At 29.0% G+C, this 20,236-nt stretch overlaps 1 long non-coding RNA gene across 1 annotated transcript; it reads left to right on the forward strand.

Moving 5' to 3' along the window:
• The first annotated feature begins 2,278 nt into the window (after positions 1-2,278).
• LOC130452322 (uncharacterized) lies at positions 2,279-4,935 on the forward strand. The gene is made up of 3 exons (XR_008910947.1): positions 2,279-2,416; positions 3,982-4,203; positions 4,366-4,935. It is a non-coding gene; the product is annotated as an uncharacterized LOC130452322 (long non-coding RNA).
• The last annotated feature ends 15,301 nt before the right edge of the window (positions 4,936-20,236 follow it).

The following is a 20,236-nucleotide window of genomic DNA, read 5'->3' on the forward strand; positions in this document are numbered from 1 at the left end:
ATTAACTTAACAGAATCGCCAAAAAATTCTCTTCACAAAAGTTAATAATAACTCGTGTTTTTAACAGAAAATTCCTTGTTAAGCCGCGTTTACACCGGAGTTAATAACACGAGTTTTTTAACATTTTTGTTATTAACAGGTGTTAATAAGAAAAGTCATTAACATATCTTGATAACATTTTCTTTTGGCTGCTAGTTTTGTTATCAACAAAAGTTAAAAGTCACTTCGCCAGTATCAACGCTCATGCCGGGCGAGCGGGTTGCGGGGAAGAGAGGAACCAGTTATTAACAAAAGTTAACACGCTAAAAGAGGCTATTAACTTCTGTTATTAACATTTGTTTGAAACACAACACATTTCCTTTAATCTTTACCGACTCATGATGGATAACATAAATCTTGTTAATAACAAGGAATTTTCTGTTAAAAACACGAGTTATTAACTTTTGTTAATAGAAATTTTTTGGCGATTCAGTTAAGTTAATAACTTTTTATTAAAAACTCGTGTTATTAACGCCGGTGTAAACGCGGCTTAACATGCATATACAATAACAAGAATTCAGTGCTAATTTTGTTGGGCTTTTTTGTCATTTCTGGGAATAGGTATTTACCAAATTATGATCTGCATGAAATCCTTGATTATATGTAGTAACTAGATAATCTACCCCGTGTTAAGTTTTGAAGCGGAATTCCCGATTCATAGATGGCGATACCCAAAACTAGGGAAAGATAGCCGACTGTCGATTCTACGTCCGAATAGGGCATTTAATGGAACGCGCACCTATGTATGAATAGCAAAACTATTAATTGCTTCTAGAATTTGACCTGTTGAGAGACAATAGCGATATGGGTGGATGTACAAAAAATATTCTACATCAGACGCTCGAAAATATACGAGTTGTTCCACTTGAAAAAACAAACTAGAAAATTCATTTTAAACAATTCGGATTAGAAAAATAATTTTCAGCTACTCTGTATAATTGTAGGGCATGGAAATGGACCAGAAACATCGCACATCTATCTATCAAATGGTATCATAATTATTTTCTCTTGAGTTCCGTAACTATGATGAAGGATGACAGTGGTTTTTTCGGTATGCATCTGCAAATAAGATTTTCATTTTCATAAAAAAAATCATAATTTGGTTAAGGAAATGTCAATAATATTGGAGGGGTGATTGGAGGTCACTGAACTGCTTGAAAAAAAATATGCTAATATACATGACATTTCATTAAAAAAACACTGTAGATCCTCGGTTCGCCCTGTATATTCGGTAATAATTTCCAGTAATCAAATTTGTTGTCTACTGAACACAAATCATTTTGTCCAAATTTACTAACTTTGGTAAGAGGAGACGAATCATCAAAAACACCTAAAAACAGATTAGAACGCCACTTCAAAGGATTAACAATGAACGGTTTAATATTACAAGAATTAGTGAAGTTACGGCGATGTTTAAAATCGAATGTCTATACATACCTCATATGAACGAATTAATTTTTTTAAATACATAGGTAGGTATTATATAGTTTTAATCGAATTATATATCTGGAGCTCGTTTCTATAATTTATTGTATTAATCTTTACCATTATTTATGATATATGCAGGTGGTAAAAATATCAACATAAATACCTATATTTTTTCTAAATAGAAACAGAAATACATAATACAATTTAGATGCAAAGACAGTTATAAAGGTACTCTAGACATAGATATGTTGGCTTCAAAATAAAGTATTTAATTCTCCTTCTATGGGTTTTGTTATTCGAAGAACTGGGCCCAGTGACTTCAAGTCTTAAAATTATTCCTGACATTTGACAGTTTTCAGCATTATTTGAAATATATACTGCGCACTCTATCGTTGAATCTACAGAACTGCGTAGTTTGGAAGCCATCTAGGTAGGTACCTATAATATTCCCATTGGATGCTATTATTTTGCAATTTGAAACATTGAAAAATTTCAATAAAGAACGAATATCCCGACATAAAGACTAGATAAAACCCTATTTTCACGAATTTCAAATATGAATCCATGTTAGTTAAAAAAACAAGCAAAAAATTTTGTACTTTGATAAGTTCCATCTAGTGGTATCTTATGTTTCAAATATGATATTTGAAAGAATTTGCAAAGAAGCTATGAGTTCGGGGATTATAGTAGACCAGCTTAATAAATGTGGCTAATTAGGTATATATATTAATATATGCAATTGGTAAACTCTATTGTTCATTTTCCAGTAATCATTCTAAATTCGTCGGTTTTGTTCTTTTGGAATGATCCATTTTCTATTCTCCATTAGTAAAGCTATATCATTAAGTGCTTATAGATACAGTTTAATTCATATCGTTTTTTAGTTATATTGCCGGTGAATAATCTTTATCGACAAAAGAAAGTATGAATCGATTTCGTAAAGTAAAAGGTAATTATAATATCTAATTTTACTGATAAATGTGAAATCAAATTGAAAATGTGTATTTAGGATATAAGTCGCCATTTTTCAAAGTGCCGATGTGTTGCACGTGGCATTTCAGAATAATCGCGCTGTATTTTAGTTTTAATATATCATTGGATAATTATAGTGCATTCCATTTTTTGTATCTTTTCTAAATCAAATTAGAGAGATTGTATTACTCATACAATTTTTTACTGTTGCATACCGCGTTCAGTAACGAATTTCTGTCATTCTTAAACGTGAAATAAAGTAAAAGCTAAAAGCACAGTATAAAGCTTACAATAACAGTTGATGGCTCATTCGATGTCGGCATTTTTGATGTTCATGGTTCAAATTTTCCACGGCGCAACAAGAAATTGTTTTCCACGCGCTCAGGGGTGTATCCAATTGATACAATGCCCGACACTAAATAATATAAACTGTTCGATGATAGATTTAACTAAATAATAAATACTAACCATTAGTGTAGTGATACTAATATTATGAACGAAAAAGTTGATTAAATTCATTATTGGTGTTAGAGGACAAACACAGTGAAACAAAGTATTGTGTTGTAAGAACTCGAATCAAGTTTGTTTATTATTGTGAAACATCTGTACATTTTACAATTTATTCTTTTGGTTTTTGATTAGTTATCCTGAACATAAGGTACTTTGTACTGACGGGTTTCTTTGAAAAATAAAATATGACGTAATTATAATGAGTTGTTTAATAGTTGTGTTATAAACGTTTTAGAAATATAATCAGTAATATATTTATTATTTTGTCTATTCTGGAGTGTATTCAATTTATTTGTTGAAATTTTGTTAAAAATTGAAGGTTTTTGTTGTACGTGGAAGTGGAATTAATACGACACACACAACAATAATGTGCAGTTTTTACTTTATCAATAGTTATAGTTCACATGAAATAATACTCTGTTTAGAATAATGACACTCAAAACCAATTAAAATAGGGGAAACACTGGCAAAACAACAAAGGGTAAGAATCTTATCTCAGTTTAAGCTTAAAAATGTGAAAGAACAACGAACCTACAATGTTGCCCAATGTTATTATTTTTAACGTTTAAAGGATGCTAAATAATATTTTTTATGTATTTTTAGAATCTAGTTATGCATATGTATTTACGATTTTATGCAGTAGCGAAGTAAGATAGGATTTGTCTGTTGGGAAACTTATCAGAATAAGATATCCAACAACAGTGTGTCATAACTGACAAACTTTCTGAGCAAAGGTTGTTTCCCAGGAGTGTGTATGAGAGATACAATATTGAGTGAGCAATCTGCTTCTATAAGCTATAATTTAGTACTTGTAGCTTCTTGAGAAATGGAATGAAAATTGAAAATTTCATTATCATAGAAATAAAAAGTTCACGAAATGGTTTTCATATTCTGTCGAGTTATCAATCTTTTAGATGCGTATTGCGATTATTCTGAAATGGACTTTACTAGCTTTGTCAAACACCTGACCTTCGGGTGTTCAGATAATTTCTGCTGAAAATGTAAATACTATCTGTTGATAATTATTTATAGACAACAGTAAGAAATACTGTCTAGTGAGGTTTATTGAGGACAAAATTCTGTACATAGTACCTACAAGGCAGTTGACTCCAATTGAAGGAGATTTGGTGTGGGCTCCATATAAAAAAATGGGCTTTTATGAAGCTCATATAGTTTTTCTCAATAATAATAGAAATATATTGGAAAAAAAGAAACGAGATATCCAAATGAGTGAAGATATTGAAAGTCTGAATGGTAAGTTGAACTATATTATTTATAAAATATCTGAAACAGTTCCTGTTTTTGTAAAATTTTGGATGGAAATCTATACATAGTTACTAAATTAGTTTCAAATCCTCTATAATTGATCATTGATCTATGTATATAAACTGTTTCATTTGCACCATTCCTTTTTAGATATGAATACTGCAATTTCTACATCTAATCTCTGTGGTAATGAAGATAATTCTAGATGTTATCCTACATATGAGGCAGATGATACAAAAATAAATCAAAGTAAGTATGGTACTTTCTCAATAGACGTGAATTTGTTCTTAAAAAAGTAAGTCTATGTTCAACTTATAGTTGTTGCCGTCAGTTTTAATTAATCTAATAAGGAAGTAGGTCTACATAATAAGTGATAATGTGATCTACCTATCTTGTTTATAGATATTGCAGTTTCTGAATGTGATCTTAGTGTGGACAGAGATAATTCATTACATGATCCAACTTACATACCAGAAGATACTGAGACTGTTAATGTCACATAAACAAATAAGCGTAAGTCATTTTCACATTAGTTTCTAGCTTGTGAAAGAAATCATGAATTTATACCTCAGTTATCAGGTGGCCACTAATTTTTCATTTTTTTTTAAATAATTATATATACAATGAGTTTCAAAAAGTTCACACCAATTTTTCAGAAAATATGAGATGTCAAATCAACACAAAGTGAGAATCGACTTCAATGGGCTTCAATGAATGTAAATCGACGATATCTGACAAAGTTAGATGCAAACTCATTCAAATATATGAGAAATGTTGAAATTCGACTTCAAATGAGGAAGATAGACTTTGAAAATTTTCAATTATTACAAAGTGACAGTTGACCTCAATGGGTTTCAATGGATGTTATTCGATGATATCTGACAAAGTTAGATGCAAACTCATTCAAATATATGAGAAATGTTGATATTCGACTTCAAATGAGGAAGATAGACTTTGAAAATTTTTAATCAACACAAAGTGAGAATCGACTTCAATGGGCTTCAATGAATGTAAATCGACGATATCTGACAAAGTTAGATGCAAACTCATTCAAATATATGAGAAATGTTGAAATTCGACTTCAAATGAGGAAGATAGACTTTGAAAATTTTCAATCAACACAAAGTGAGAATCGACTTCAATGGGCTTCAATGAATGTAAATCGACGATATCTGACAAAGTTAGATGCAAACTCATTCAAATATATGAGAAATGTTGAAATTCGACTTCAAATGAGGAAGATAGACTTTGAAAATTTTCAATCAACACAAAGTGAGAATCGACTTCAATGGGCTTCAATGAATGTAAATCGACGATATCTGACAAAGTTAGATGCAAACTCATTCAAATATATGAGAAATGTTGAAATTCGACTTCAAATGAGGAAGATAGACTTTGAAAATTTTCAATCAAGACAAAGTGACAATCGACTTCAATGGGCTTCAATGGATGTTAATCGACTATATCTGACAAAGTGGTTAAGAAAGCTTAACAAAGTTTCTTTTTAGGACACTAGATAGGTACTTATTATATATTTTCAATTTTTCTACGTCTTCGTTTTTCGAATTAGTAATTTCATTAGTGATTACAGGTAGGTACATGAAAATGTTTATTAAGTAAAGAAAGAACGTAGAATTCATACAGTGTAGAATTTATTTCAAGTTTCAAAATTTCTGTTTCATTTTCTATCCAGTAATAAATAAAGCCTTTATCAAGTCCTAAATTTTGGATATTACATTTAGAATACGAATTATAAAAGGAAACATCGAATTATAAAAGGAAACATCGAGAAGAGGTATATAAGTTTGCTTAAATAAACAAAAAAGGGTGGTTGGTTTTTGAAGATAAAATTCTTGGAAGGATAAAGAAAGGGTCTGAGAAGGTTCAACAATTTATCAAAATATCAATCATAATTATTACATTTGGACAATAAAATAAACATAAAATTTTAAAAATAGAATAACAATCCCTCCAAAGATATTGAAATATCAACCCTAAAGACTATCTTCTACCTACCTAGGAATTATTGTACCCCAAGAAGCTCACACCAGAAATTAAATAATTGAAAAGTGAATATTATATTATTTATAAAATATCTGAAACAGTTCCTGTTTTTGTAAAATTTTGGATGGAAATCTATACATAGTTACTAAATTAGTTTCAAATCCTCTATAATTGATCATTGATCTATGTATATAAACTGTTTCATTTGCACCATTCCTTTTTAGATATGAATACTGCAATTTCTACATCTAATCTCTGTGGTAATGAAGATAATTCTAGATGTTATCCTACATATGAGGCAGATGACACAAAAATAAATCAAAGTAAGTATGGTACTTTCTCAATAGACGTGAATTTGTTCTTAAAAAAGTAAGTCTATGTTCAACTTATAGTTGTTGCCGTCAGTTTTAATTAATCTAATAAGGAAGTAGGTCTACATAATAAGTGATAATGTGATCTACCTATCTTGTTTATAGATATTGCAGTTTCTGAATGTGATCTTAGTGTGGACAGAGATAATTCATTACATGATCCAACTTACATACCAGAAGATACTGAGACTGTTAATGTCACAAAAACAAATAAGTGTAAGTCGTTTTCACATTAGTTTCTAGCTTGTGAAAGAAATCATGAATTTATACCTCAGTTATCAGGTGGCCACTAATTTTTCATTTTTTTTAAATAATTATATATACAATGAGTTTCAAAAAGTTCACACCAATTTTTCAGAAAATATGAGATGTCAAATCAACAGAAAGTTACAAAATTACAAAGTGACAGTTGACCTCAATGGGCTTCAATGGATGTTATTCGATGATATCTGACAAAGTTAGATGCAAACTCACTCAAATATATGATAAATGTTGAAATTCGACTTCAAATTAGGAAGATAGACTTTGAAAATTTTCAATTATTACAAAGTGACAGTTGACCTCAATGGGCTTCAATGGATGTTATTCGATGATATCTGACAAAGTTAGATGCAAACTCATTCAAATATATGAGAAATGTTGATATTCGACTTCAAATGAGGAAGATAGACTTTGAAAATTTTTAATCAACACAAAGTGAGAATCGACTTCAATGGGCTTCAATGAATGTAAATCGACGATATCTGACAAAGTTAGATGCAAACTCATTCAAATATATGAGAAATGGTGAAATTCGACTTCAAATGAGGAAGATAGACTTTGAAAATTTTCAATCAACACAAAGTGAGAATCGACTTCAATGGGCTTCAATGAATGTAAATCGACGATATCTGACAAAGTTAGATGCAAACTCATTCAAATATATGAGAAATGTTGAAATTCGACTTCAAATGAGGAAGATAGACTTTGAAAATTTTCAATCAACACAAAGTGAGATTCGACTTCAATGGGCTTCAATGAATGTAAATCGACGATATCTGACAAAGTTAGATGCAAACTCATTCAAATATATGAGAAATGTTGAAATTCGACTTCAAATGAGGAAGATAGACTTTGAAAATTTTCAATCAAGACAAAGTGACAATCGACTTCAATGGGCTTCAATGGATGTTAATCGACTATATCTGACAAAGTGGTTAAGAAAGCTTAACAAAGTTTCTTTTTAGGACACTAGATAGGTACTTATTATATATTTTCAATTTTTCTACGTCTTCGTTTTTCGAATTAGTAATTTCATTAGTGATTACAGGTAGGTACATGAAAATGTTTATTAAGTAAAGAAAGAATGTAGAATTCATACAGTGTAGAATTTATTTCAAGTTTCAAAATTTCTGTTTCATTTTCTACCCAGTAATAAATAAAGCCTTTATTAAGTCCTAAATTTTGGATATTACATTTAGAATATGAATTATAAAAGGAAATATCAAGAAGAGGTATATAAGTTTGCTTAAATAAACAAAAAAGGGTGGTTGGTTTTTGAAGATAAAATTCTTGGAAGGATAAAGAAAGGGTCTGAGAAGGTTCAACAATTTATCAAAATATCAATCATAATTATTACATTTGGACAATAAAATAAACATAAAATTTTAAAAATAGAATAACAATCCCTCAAAAGATATTGAAATATCAACCCTAAAGACTATCTTCTTCCTACCTAGGAATTATTGTACCTCGAGAAGCTCACACCAGAAATTAAATAATTGAAAAGTGAATATTATATTATTTATAAAATATCTGAAACAGTTCCTGTTTTTGTAAAATTTTGGATGGAAATCTATACATAGTTACTAAATTAGTTTCAAATCCTCTATAATTGATCATTGATCTATGTATATAAACTGTTTCATTTGCACCATTCCTTTTTAGATATGAATACTGCAATTTCTACATCTAATCTCTGTGGTAATGAAGATAATTCTAGATGTTATCCTACATATGAGGCAGATGATACAACAATAAATCAATGTAAGTATGGTACTTTCTCAATAGACGTGAATTTGTTCTTAAAAAAGTAAGTCTATGTTCAACTTATAGTTGTTGCCTTCAGTTTTAATTAATCTAATAAGGAAGTAGGTCTACATAATAAGTGATAATGTGATCTACCTATCTTGTTTATAGATATTGCAGTTTCTGAATGTGATCTTAGTGTGGACAGAGATAATTCATTACATGATCCAACTTACATACCAGAAGATACTGAGACTGTTAATGTCACAAAAACAAATAAGCGTAAGTCATTTTCACATTAGTTTCTAGCTTGTGAAAGAAATCATGAATTTATACCTCAGTTATCAGGTGGCCACTAATTTTTCATTTTTTTTTAAATAATTATATATACAATGAGTTTCAAAAAGTTCACACCAATTTTTCAGAAAATATGAGATGTCAAATCAACACAAAGTTACAAAATTACAAAGTGACAGTTGACCTCAATGGGCTTCAATGGATGTTATTCGATGATATCTGACAAAGTTAGATGCAAACTCATTCAAATATATGAGAAATGTTGATATTCGACTTCAAATGAGGAAGATAGACTTTGAAAATTTTTAATCAACACAAAGTGAGAATCGACTTCAATGGGCTTCAATGAATGTAAATCGACGATATCTGACAAAGTTAGATGCAAACTCATTCAAATATATGAGAAATGTTGAAATTCGACTTCAAATGAGGAAGATAGACTTTGAAAATTTTCAATCAACACAAAGTGACAAACGACTTCAATGGGCTTCAATGAATGTAAATCGACGATATCTGACAAAGTTAGATGCAAACTCATTCAAATATATGAGAAATGTTGAAATTCGACTTCAAATGAGGAAGATAGACTTTGAAAATTTTCAATCAACACAAAGTGAGATTCGACTTCAATGGGCTTCAATGAATGTAAATCGACGATATCTGACAAAGTTAGATGCAAACTCATTCAAATATATGAGAAATGTTGAAATTCGACTTCAAATGAGGAAGATAGACTTTGAAAATTTTCAATCAAGACAAAGTGACAATCGACTTCAATGGGCTTCAATGGATGTTAATCGACGATATCTGACAAAGTGGTTAAGAAAGCTTAACAAAGTTTCTTTTTAGGACACTAGATAGGTACTTATTATATATTTTCAATTTTTCTACGTCTTCGTTTTTCGAATTAGTAATTTCATTAGTGATTACAGGTAGGTACATGAAAATGTTTATCAAGTAAAGAAAGAACGTAGAATTCATACAGTGTAGAATTTATTTCAAGTTTCAAAATTTCTGTTTCATTTTCTACCCAGTAATAAATAAAGCCTTTATCAAGTCCTAAATTTTGGATATTACATTTAGAATAGGAATTATAAAAGGAAACATCGAGAAGAGGTATATAAGTTTGCTTAAATAAACAAAAAAGGGTGGTTGGTTTTTGAAGATAAAATTCTTGGAAGGATAAAGAAAGGGTCTGAGAAGGTTCAACAATTTATCAAAATATCAATCATAATTATTACATTTGGACAATAAAATAAACATAAAATTTTAAAAATAGAATAACAATCCCTCGAAAGATATTGAAATATCAACCCTAAAGACTATCTTCTACCTACCTAGGAATATTGTACCCCGAGAAGCTCACACCAGAAATTAAATAATTGAAAAGTGAATATTATATTATTTATAAAATATCTGAAACAGTTCCTGTTTTTGTAAAATTTTGGATGGAAATCTATACATAGTTACTAAATTAGTTTCAAATCCTCTATAATTGATCATTGATCTATGTATATAAACTGTTTCATTTGCACCATTCCTTTTTAGATATGAATACTGCAATTTCTACATCTAATCTCTGTGGTAATGAAGATAATTCTAGATGTTATCCTACATATGAGGCAGATGATACAAAAATAAATCAAAGTAAGTATGGTACTTTCTCAATAGACGTGAATTTGTTCTTAAAAAAGTAAGTCTATGTTCAACTTATAGTTGTTGCCGTCAGTTTTAATTAATCTAATAAGGAAGTAGGTCTACATAATAAGTGATAATGTGATCTACCTATCTTGTTTATAGATATTGCAGTTTCTGAATGTGATCTTAGTGTGGACAGAGATAATTCATTACATGATCCAACTTACATACCAGAAGATACTGAGACTGTTAATGTCACAAAAACAAATAAGCGTAAGTCATTTTCACATTAGTTTCTAGCTTGTGAAAGAAATCATGAATTTATACCTCAGTTATCAGGTGGCCACTAATTTTTCATTTTTTTTAAATAATTATATATACAATGAGTTTCAAAAAGTTCACACCAATTTTTCAGAAAATATGAGATGTCAAATCAACACAAAGTTACAAAATTACAAAGTGACAGTTGACCTCAATGGGCTTCAATGGATGTTATTCGATGATATCTGACAAAGTTAGATGCAAACTCACTCAAATATATGATAAATGTTGAAATTCGACTTCAAATTAGGAAGATAGACTTTGAAAATTTTCAATTATTACAAAGTGACAGTTGACCTCAATGGGCTTCAATGGATGTTATTCGATGATATCTGACAAAGTTAGATGCAAACTCATTCAAATATATGAGAAATGTTGATATTCGACTTCAAATGAGGAAGATAGACTTTGAAAATTTTTAATCAACACAAAGTGAGAATCGACTTCAATGGGCTTCAATGAATGTAAATCGACGATATCTGACAAAGTTAGACGCAAACTCATTCAAATATATGAGAAATGTTGAAATTCGACTTCAAATGAGGAAGATAGACTTTGAAAATTTTCAATCAACACAAAGTGACAAACGACTTCAATGGGCTTCAATGAATGTAAATCGACGATATCTGACAAAGTTAGATGCAAACTCATTCAAATATATGAGAAATGTTGAAATTCGACTTCAAATGAGGAAGATAGACTTTGAAATTTTTCAATCAACACAAAGTGAGATTCGACTTCAATGGGCTTCAATGAATGTAAATCGACGATATCTGACGAAAGTTAGATGCAAACTCATTCAAATATATGAGAAATGTTGAAATTCGACTTCAAATGAGGAAGATAGACTTTGAAAATTTTCAATCAAGACAAAGTGACCATCGACTTCAATGGGCTTCAATGGATGTTAATCGACTATATCTGACAAAGTGGTTAAGAAAGCTTAACAAAGTTTCTTTTTAGGACACTAGATAGGTACTTATTATATATTTTCAATTTTTCTACGTCTTCGTTTTTCGAATTAGTAATTTCATTAGTGATTACAGGTAGGTACATGAAAATGTTTATTAAGTAAAGAAAGAACGTAGAATTCATACAGTGTAGAATTTATTTCAAGTTTCAAAATTTCTGTTTCATTTTCTACCCAGTAATAAATAAAGCCTTTATCAAGTCCTAAATTTTGGATATTACATTTAGAATATGAATTATAAAAGGAAATATCGAGAAGAGGTATATAAGTTTGCTTAAATAAACAAAAAAGGGTGGTTGGTTTTTGAAGATAAAATTCTTGGAAGGATAAAGAAAGGGTCTGAGAAGGTTCAACAATTTATCAAAATATCAATCATAATTATTACATTTGGACAATAAAATGAACATAAAATTTTAAAAATAGAATAACAATCCCTCAAAGATATTGAAATATCAACCCTAAAGACTATCTTCTACCTACCTAGGAATTATTGTACCCCGAGAAGCTCACACCAGAAATTAAATAATTGAAAAGTGAATATTGAAAGTTTTGACTAAACAGTTTTCAAAATGCAAATCAGTCACCAGAAAAACATTCTTGACAACTTCATTAGCTCAAATTTTTTTCTATTCGAAAAAACAAAGATATTGAAGCAGCTAAGCACTAAATTCAAACAATAAATAATTTTCTCTTTCCTATACCCACCAATTATTGAACAAGAGGAACAAATACCAAAAAAAATATTAGAAACCTTCACTTGGAAAGTTTTCTATGAAACAGAAAACTCAATTATTAGTTTAGTAACAACCCTTTAGCTAATTATGTATTGAGTATCTATCAATCAAAAAAAAAAAAATATGTGAAAAACGATTAGATTAAGTTTGTTTTATTAAAAGATCCCCAGTTTAATGCACTTGAAAATTCAAAGTTCCAAAAGAATGGCGGCATATAACCGATATATAAAAGAAAATAGTTTTCACTCCATAATCTGAGACCAAATGACAAGAAATATTTTAGGTAGTAAATTTAAAATCAAATGAATAAGACAAAAAATCACTCACCAGTTCACAAATGAGGAAATCACCATCTTGGTAGTTAAGAATTTTCCGTTTAACCATAATTTTCACAATATTGCATTAAAACACGGAAAATTCTTTATCGGATTATTGTTAACACGCACGTCCACAAACATCAAAGAAAAACAAATAATTTTTAATGTTTATTTTCAATCCGTTTCACGAAAATTTTCAAATAAAAGCTATTTTCTATCGATATACTGAGAATTTCCAATGTTTCCAATAAAAATTTTCAACATTAGTCACATTTTTAAAACTAGAAATCGAAAGTTTTTTTTGTCGTTATCGAACAAATCCGGTATCTCTGTATTTTATTTATCTAATAATAACTATTTTGTACTACAATCGAAATAAGGTATTTTAATATTAATATCTATATATATTTTTATATGAAAAAACACATTACAGTTGAAAAGATTTGACGTGAACAATAATTGCGTCGACATACAAAGTTGGCCGACATGCTGTCTAGACAGACAAGGGTCAACGAACTATTTGATGCTATATTTTAGATTATCGTTTGTTTAATGTTTATAAGTAAATTAATGATTCAAACAATTTCAAATTATCTGATGAATATGCTTAATTTTAATTACTTTGAAAATATTAATAAAATAATAATATAACATTAGCATTCCATAAAATGTAATACACTGAAATCGTTCATTTTCCTGGAAACTTTAATTGGACAAATCTCGTTAATTTTTACATAAAGAGAATAATATCTTACCTATATCAATAAGAAAATAGTTTTCACTTCACCATCGAAAACAAAATTGCACGAAATTTTACGAATAGAAAATTTAGCATGAAATATGTCTGCCCGAATTTGTAATACTGTCAAAATTTCATTATCTAAATAATTAAATGCATTGTTTAAAGCTTGTGACGTCACATTTAAAGTGCGCAAGTCAAAAACAAGTCTAGACATTCCCAAGGAATTCGAAAGGGGTCAATGAACTGAGAAGATGTAAAAGTTTTGATTTATTAAATAATAAGTAATTAAATATTACATATTTTGTTATATAATTTCCATATTGAATAAAATAGTGTTTTCAAAGAGCAATATAAATTTTTAATAATATTTCTAAGAAAGTTTCGAATAATTAGTGATAATAGATATACTTCATACAATAAAACATGGCATAGATTTAATTATTACAATTCACAATAACTTAATATTATTAAATGGCTATATAAGTAGAGGTTATGGGCAGCAAATAATAGTAATTTCCTTTTGGTAATATATACTTTTAATGTTTTACAACATACCTTCGTTTTTCGAATTAGTACTTTCATTGGTGATTAAAAGTACATGAAAATTTTTATATTAATTAAGGATCGTAGAATTTGAAACGATGTTTCCAAAAAATTAGTTGCATATGTATAAAGACAAAATCAAAACTTTTTTGTTATCTTGATATCGAGAATTCTGTGATTTTAAAACTTCCCATAATGTAGGGTGGTCCTCATCCCCAAATTACATAAACCATATAAGAAAATATTCTATTGAACATTATTTTTCTCATGAATATCAAAAATAAATTCGAAATGTGAAGTAAATAAGAAATTCTTCCAACAAAGATGAGGGCGTCTAAAAAGGGGCTTCACGGTCAATTTTTGTTATCGGTATTAAATCCTCAACATATATAAATATTTTGGTATTACTATCTATTATTTATGTAGAATAATGCGATTTTAAAATTTCTCATAGTGAAGGGTGGTCCTTAACTCTCTAACAATTCTGTTGAATGTAATCTCATAAATATCAAAAAAATATATTAGAAACAAACAATTCTTGGAACAAAGACAAAGGCATCCAAGAAGGGGCTGCACGATCATTTTTCGTTATCGGTATTAAACCCTCGATATAATGTAAACAAACTATTCTACAAACAGATAAAAAGAGTTCCAAAACTGCACCGCACGTGTTATTTTTCAAATATAAATATCAACCCAAGGATACTTTCAACAAAAAAAGGGACTAATAATGGTCAATAACAGAATATAATATACATGAAAAATTTCTAAAATAAACACACCAGAATCCATTGTAAACCATTAAAAATATTGAATTCTAAACAATCTACTTTCACTATAAGAATTTCTTATAGAATAACCATTTCTCATGTAAATCGACGATATCTGACAAAGTTAGATGCAAACTCATTCAAATATATGAGAAATGTTGAAATTCGACTTCAAATGAGGAAGATAGACTTTGAAAATTTTTAATCAACACAAAGTGAAAATCGACTTCAATGGGCTTCAATGAATGTAAATCGACGATATCTGACAAAGTGGTTAAGAAAGCTTAACAAAGTTTCTTTTTAGGACACTAGATAGGTACTTATTATATATTTTCAATTTTTCTACGTCTTCGTTTTTCGAATTAGTAATTTCATTAGTGATTACAGGTAGGTACATGAAAATGTTTATTAAGTGAAGAAAGAACGTAGAATTCATACAGTGTAGAATTTATTTCAAGTTTCAAAATTTCTGTTTCATTTTCTATCCAGTAATAAATAAAGCCTTTATCAAGTTCTAAATTTTGGATATTACATTTAGAATACGAATTATAAAAGGAAACATCGAGAAGAGGTATATAAGTTTGCTTAAATAAACAAAAAAGGGTGGTTGGTTTTTGAAGATAAAATTCTTGGAAGGATAAAGAAAGGGTCTGAGAAGGTTCAACAATTTATCAAAATATCAATCATAATTATTACATTTGGACAATAAAATAAACATAAAATTTTAAAAAAAGAATAACAATCCCTCGAAAGATATTGAAATATCAACCCTAAAGACTATCTTCTACCTACCTAGGAATTATTGTACCCCGAGAAGCTCACACCAGAAATTAAATAATTGAAAAGTGAATATTATATTATTTATAAAATATCTGAAACAGTTTCTGTTTTTGTAAAATTTTGGATGGAAATCTATACATAGTTACTAAATTAGTTTCAAATCCTCTATAATTGATCATTGATCTATGTATATAAACTGTTTCATTTGCACCATTCCTTTTTAGATATGAATACTGCAATTTCTACATCTAATCTCTGTGGTAATGAAGATAATTCTAGATGTTATCCTACATATGAGGCAGATGATACAAAAATAAATCAAAGTAAGTATGGTACTTTCTCAATAGACGTGAATTTGTTCTTAAAAAAGTAAGTCTATGTTCAACTTATAGTTGTTGCCGTCAGTTTTAATTAATCTAATAAGGAAGTAGGTCTACATAATAAGTGATAATGTGATCTACCTATCTTGTTTATAGATATTGCAGTTTCTGAATGTGATCTTATGTGGACAGAGATAATTCATTACATGATCCAACTTACATACCAGAAGATACTGAGACTGTTAATGTCACAAAAACAAATAAGCGTAAGTCATTTTCACATTAGTTTCTAGCTTGTGAAAGAAATCATGAATTTATACCTCAGTTATCAGGTGGCCACTAATTTTTCATTTTTTTTTAAATAATTATATATACAATGAGTTTCAAAAAGTTCACACCAATTTTTCAGAAAATATGAGATGTCAAATCAACACAAAGTTACAAAATTACAAAGTGACAGTTGACCTCAATGGGCTTCAATGGATGTTATTCGATGATATCTGACAAAGTTAGATGCAAACTCACTCAAATATATGATAAATGTTGAAATTCGACTTCAAATTAGGAAGATAGACTTTGAAAATTTTCAATTATTACAAAGTGACAGTTGACCTCAATGGGCTTCAATGGATGTTATTCGATGATATCTGACAAAGTTAGATGCAAACTCATTCAAATATATGAGAAATGTTGATATTCGACTTCAAATGAGGAAGATAGACTTTGAAAATTTTTAATCAACACAAAGTGAGAATCGACTTCAATGGGCTTCAATGAATGTAAATCGACGATATCTGACAAAGTTAGATGCAAACTCATTCAAATATATGAGAAATGTTGAAATTCGACTTCAAATGAGGAAGATAGACTTTGAAAATTTTCAATCAACACAAAGTGACAAACGACTTCAATGGGCTTCAATGAATGTAAATCGACGATATCTGACAAAGTTAGATGCAAACTCATTCAAATATATGAGAAATGTTGAAATTCGACTTCAAATGAGGAAGATAGACTTTGAAAATTTTCAATCAAGACAAAGTGAGATTCGACTTCAATGGGCTTCAATGAATGTAAATCGACGATATCTGACAAAGTGGTTAAGAAAGCTTAACAAAGTTTCTTTTTAGGACACTAGATAGGTACTTATTATATATTTTCAATTTTTCTACGTCTTCGTTTTTCGAATTAGTAATTTCATTAGTGATTACAGGTAGGTACATGAAAATGTTTATTAAGTGAAGAAAGAACGTAGAATTCATACAGTGTAGAATTTATTTCAAGTTTCAAAATTTCTGTTTCATTTTCTATCCAGTAATAAATAAAGCCTTTATCAAGTTCTAAATTTTGGATATTACATTTAGAATACGAATTATAAAAGGAAACATCGAGAAGAGGTATATAAGTTTGCTTAAATAAACAAAAAAGGGTGGTTGGTTTTTGAAGATAAAATTCTTGGAAGGATAAAGAAAGGGTCTGAGAAGGTTCAACAATTTATCAAAATATCAATCATAATTATTACATTTGGACAATAAAATAAACATAAAATTTTAAAAAAAGAATAACAATCCCTCGAAAGATATTGAAATATCAACCCTAAAGACTATCTTCTACCTACCTAGGAATTATTGTACCCCGAGAAGCTCACACCAGAAATTAAATAATTGAAAAGTGAATATTATATTATTTATAAAATATCTGAAACAGTTTCTGTTTTTGTAAAATTTTGGATGGAAATCTATACATAGTTACTAAATTAGTTTCAAATCCTCTATAATTGATCATTGATCTATGTATATAAACTGTTTCATTTGCACCATTCCTTTTTAGATATGAATACTGCAATTTCTACATCTAATCTCTGTGGTAATGAAGATAATTCTAGATGTTATCCTACATATGAGGCAGATGATACAAAAATAAATCAAAGTAAGTATGGTACTTTCTCAATAGACGTGAATTTGTTCTTAAAAAAGTAAGTCTATGTTCAACTTATAGTTGTTGCCGTCAGTTTTAATTAATCTAATAAGGAAGTAGGTCTACATAATAAGTGATAATGTGATCTACCTATCTTGTTTATAGATATTGCAGTTTCTGAATGTGATCTTATGTGGACAGAGATAATTCATTACATGATCCAACTTACATACCAGAAGATACTGAGACTGTTAATGTCACAAAAAGAAATAAGCGTAAGTCATTTTCACATTAGTTTCTAGCTTGTGAAAGAAATCATGAATTTATACCTCAGTTATCAGGTGGCCACTAATTTTTCATTTTTTTTTTAAATAATTATATATACAATGAGTTTCAAAAAGTTCACACCAATTTTTCAGAAAATATGAGATGTCAAATCAACACAAAGTTACAAAATTACAAAGTGACAGTTGACCTCAATGGGCTTCAATGGATGTTATTCGATGATATCTGACAAAGTTAGATGCAAACTCACTCAAATATATGATAAATGTTGAAATTCGACTTCAAATTAGGAAGATAGACTTTGAAAATTTTCAATTATTACAAAGTGACAGTTGACCTCAATGGGCTTCAATGGATGTTATTCGATGATATCTGACAAAGTTAGATGCAAACTCATTCAAATATATGAGAAATGTTGATATTCGACTTCAAATGAGGAAGATAGACTTTGAAAATTTTTAATCAACACAAAGTGAGAATCGACTTCAATGGGCTTCAATGAATGTAAATCGACGATATCTGACAAAGTTAGATGCAAACTCATTCAAATATATGAGAAATGTTGAAATTCGACTTCAAATGAGGAAGATAGACTTTGAAAATTTTCAATCAACACAAAGTGACAAACGACTTCAATGGGCTTCAATGAATGTAAATCGACGATATCTGACAAAGTTAGATGCAAACTCATTCAAATATATGAGAAATGTTGAAATTCGACTTCAAATGAGGAAGATAGACTTTGAAAATTTTCAATCAAGACAAAGTGACAATCGACTTCAATGGGCTTCAATGGATGTTAATCGACTATATCTGACAAAGTGGTTAAGAAAGCTTAACAAAGTTTCTTTTTAGGACACTAGATAGGTACTTATTATATATTTTCAATTTTTCTACGTCTTCGTTTTTCGAATTAGTAATTTCATTAGTGATTACAGGTAGGTACATGAAAATGTTTATTAAGTAAAGAAAGAACGTGGAATTCATACAGTGTAGAATTTATTTCAAGTTTCAAAATTTCTGTTTCATTTTCTACCCAGTAATAAATAAAGCCTTTATCAAGTCCTAAATTTTGGATATTACATTTAGAATACGAATTATAAAAGGAAACATCGAGAAGAGGTATATAAGTTTGCTTAAATAAATAAATAAGGGTGGTTGGTTTTTGAAGATAAAATTCTTGGAAGGATAAAGAAAGGGTCTGAGAAGGTTCAACAATTTATCAAAATATCAATCATAATTATTACATTTGGACAATGAAATAAACATAAAATTTTAAAAATAGAATAACAATCCCTCAAAAGATATTGAAATATCAACCCTAAAGACTATCTTCTACCTACCTAGGAATTATTGTACCTCGAGAAGCTCACACCAGAAATTAAATAATTGAAAAGTGAATATTATATTATTTATAAAATATCTGAAACAGTTCCTGTTTTTGTAAAATTTTGGATGGAAATCTATACATAGTTACTAAATTAGTTTCAAATCCTCTATAATTGATCATTGATCTATGTATATAAACTGTTTCATTTGCACCATTCCTTTTTAGATATGAATACTGCAATTTCTACATCTAATCTCTGTGGTAATGAAGATAATTCTAGATGTTATCCTACATATGAGGCAGATGATACAAAAATAAATCAATGTAAGTATGGTACTTTCTCAATAGACGTGAATTTGTTCTTAAAAAAGTAAGTCTATGTTCAACTTATAGTTGTTGCCGTCAGTTTTAATTAATCTAATAAGGAAGTAGGTCTACATAATAAGTGATAATGTGATCTACCTATCTTGTTTATAGATATTGCAGTTTCTGAATGTGATCTTAGTGTGGACAGAGATAATTCATTACATGATCCAACTTACATACCAGAAGATACTGAGACTGTTAATGTCACAAAAACAAATAAGCGTAAGTCATTTTCACATTAGTTTCTAGCTTGTGAAAGAAATCATGAATTTATACCTCAGTTATCAGGTGGCCACTAATTTTTCATTT

The sequence above is a fragment of the Diorhabda sublineata genome, unplaced genomic scaffold, assembly GCF_026230105.1.
Source record: "Diorhabda sublineata isolate icDioSubl1.1 unplaced genomic scaffold, icDioSubl1.1 Dsub_73, whole genome shotgun sequence".
Taxonomy (NCBI): Eukaryota; Metazoa; Arthropoda; class Insecta; order Coleoptera; family Chrysomelidae; genus Diorhabda; species Diorhabda sublineata.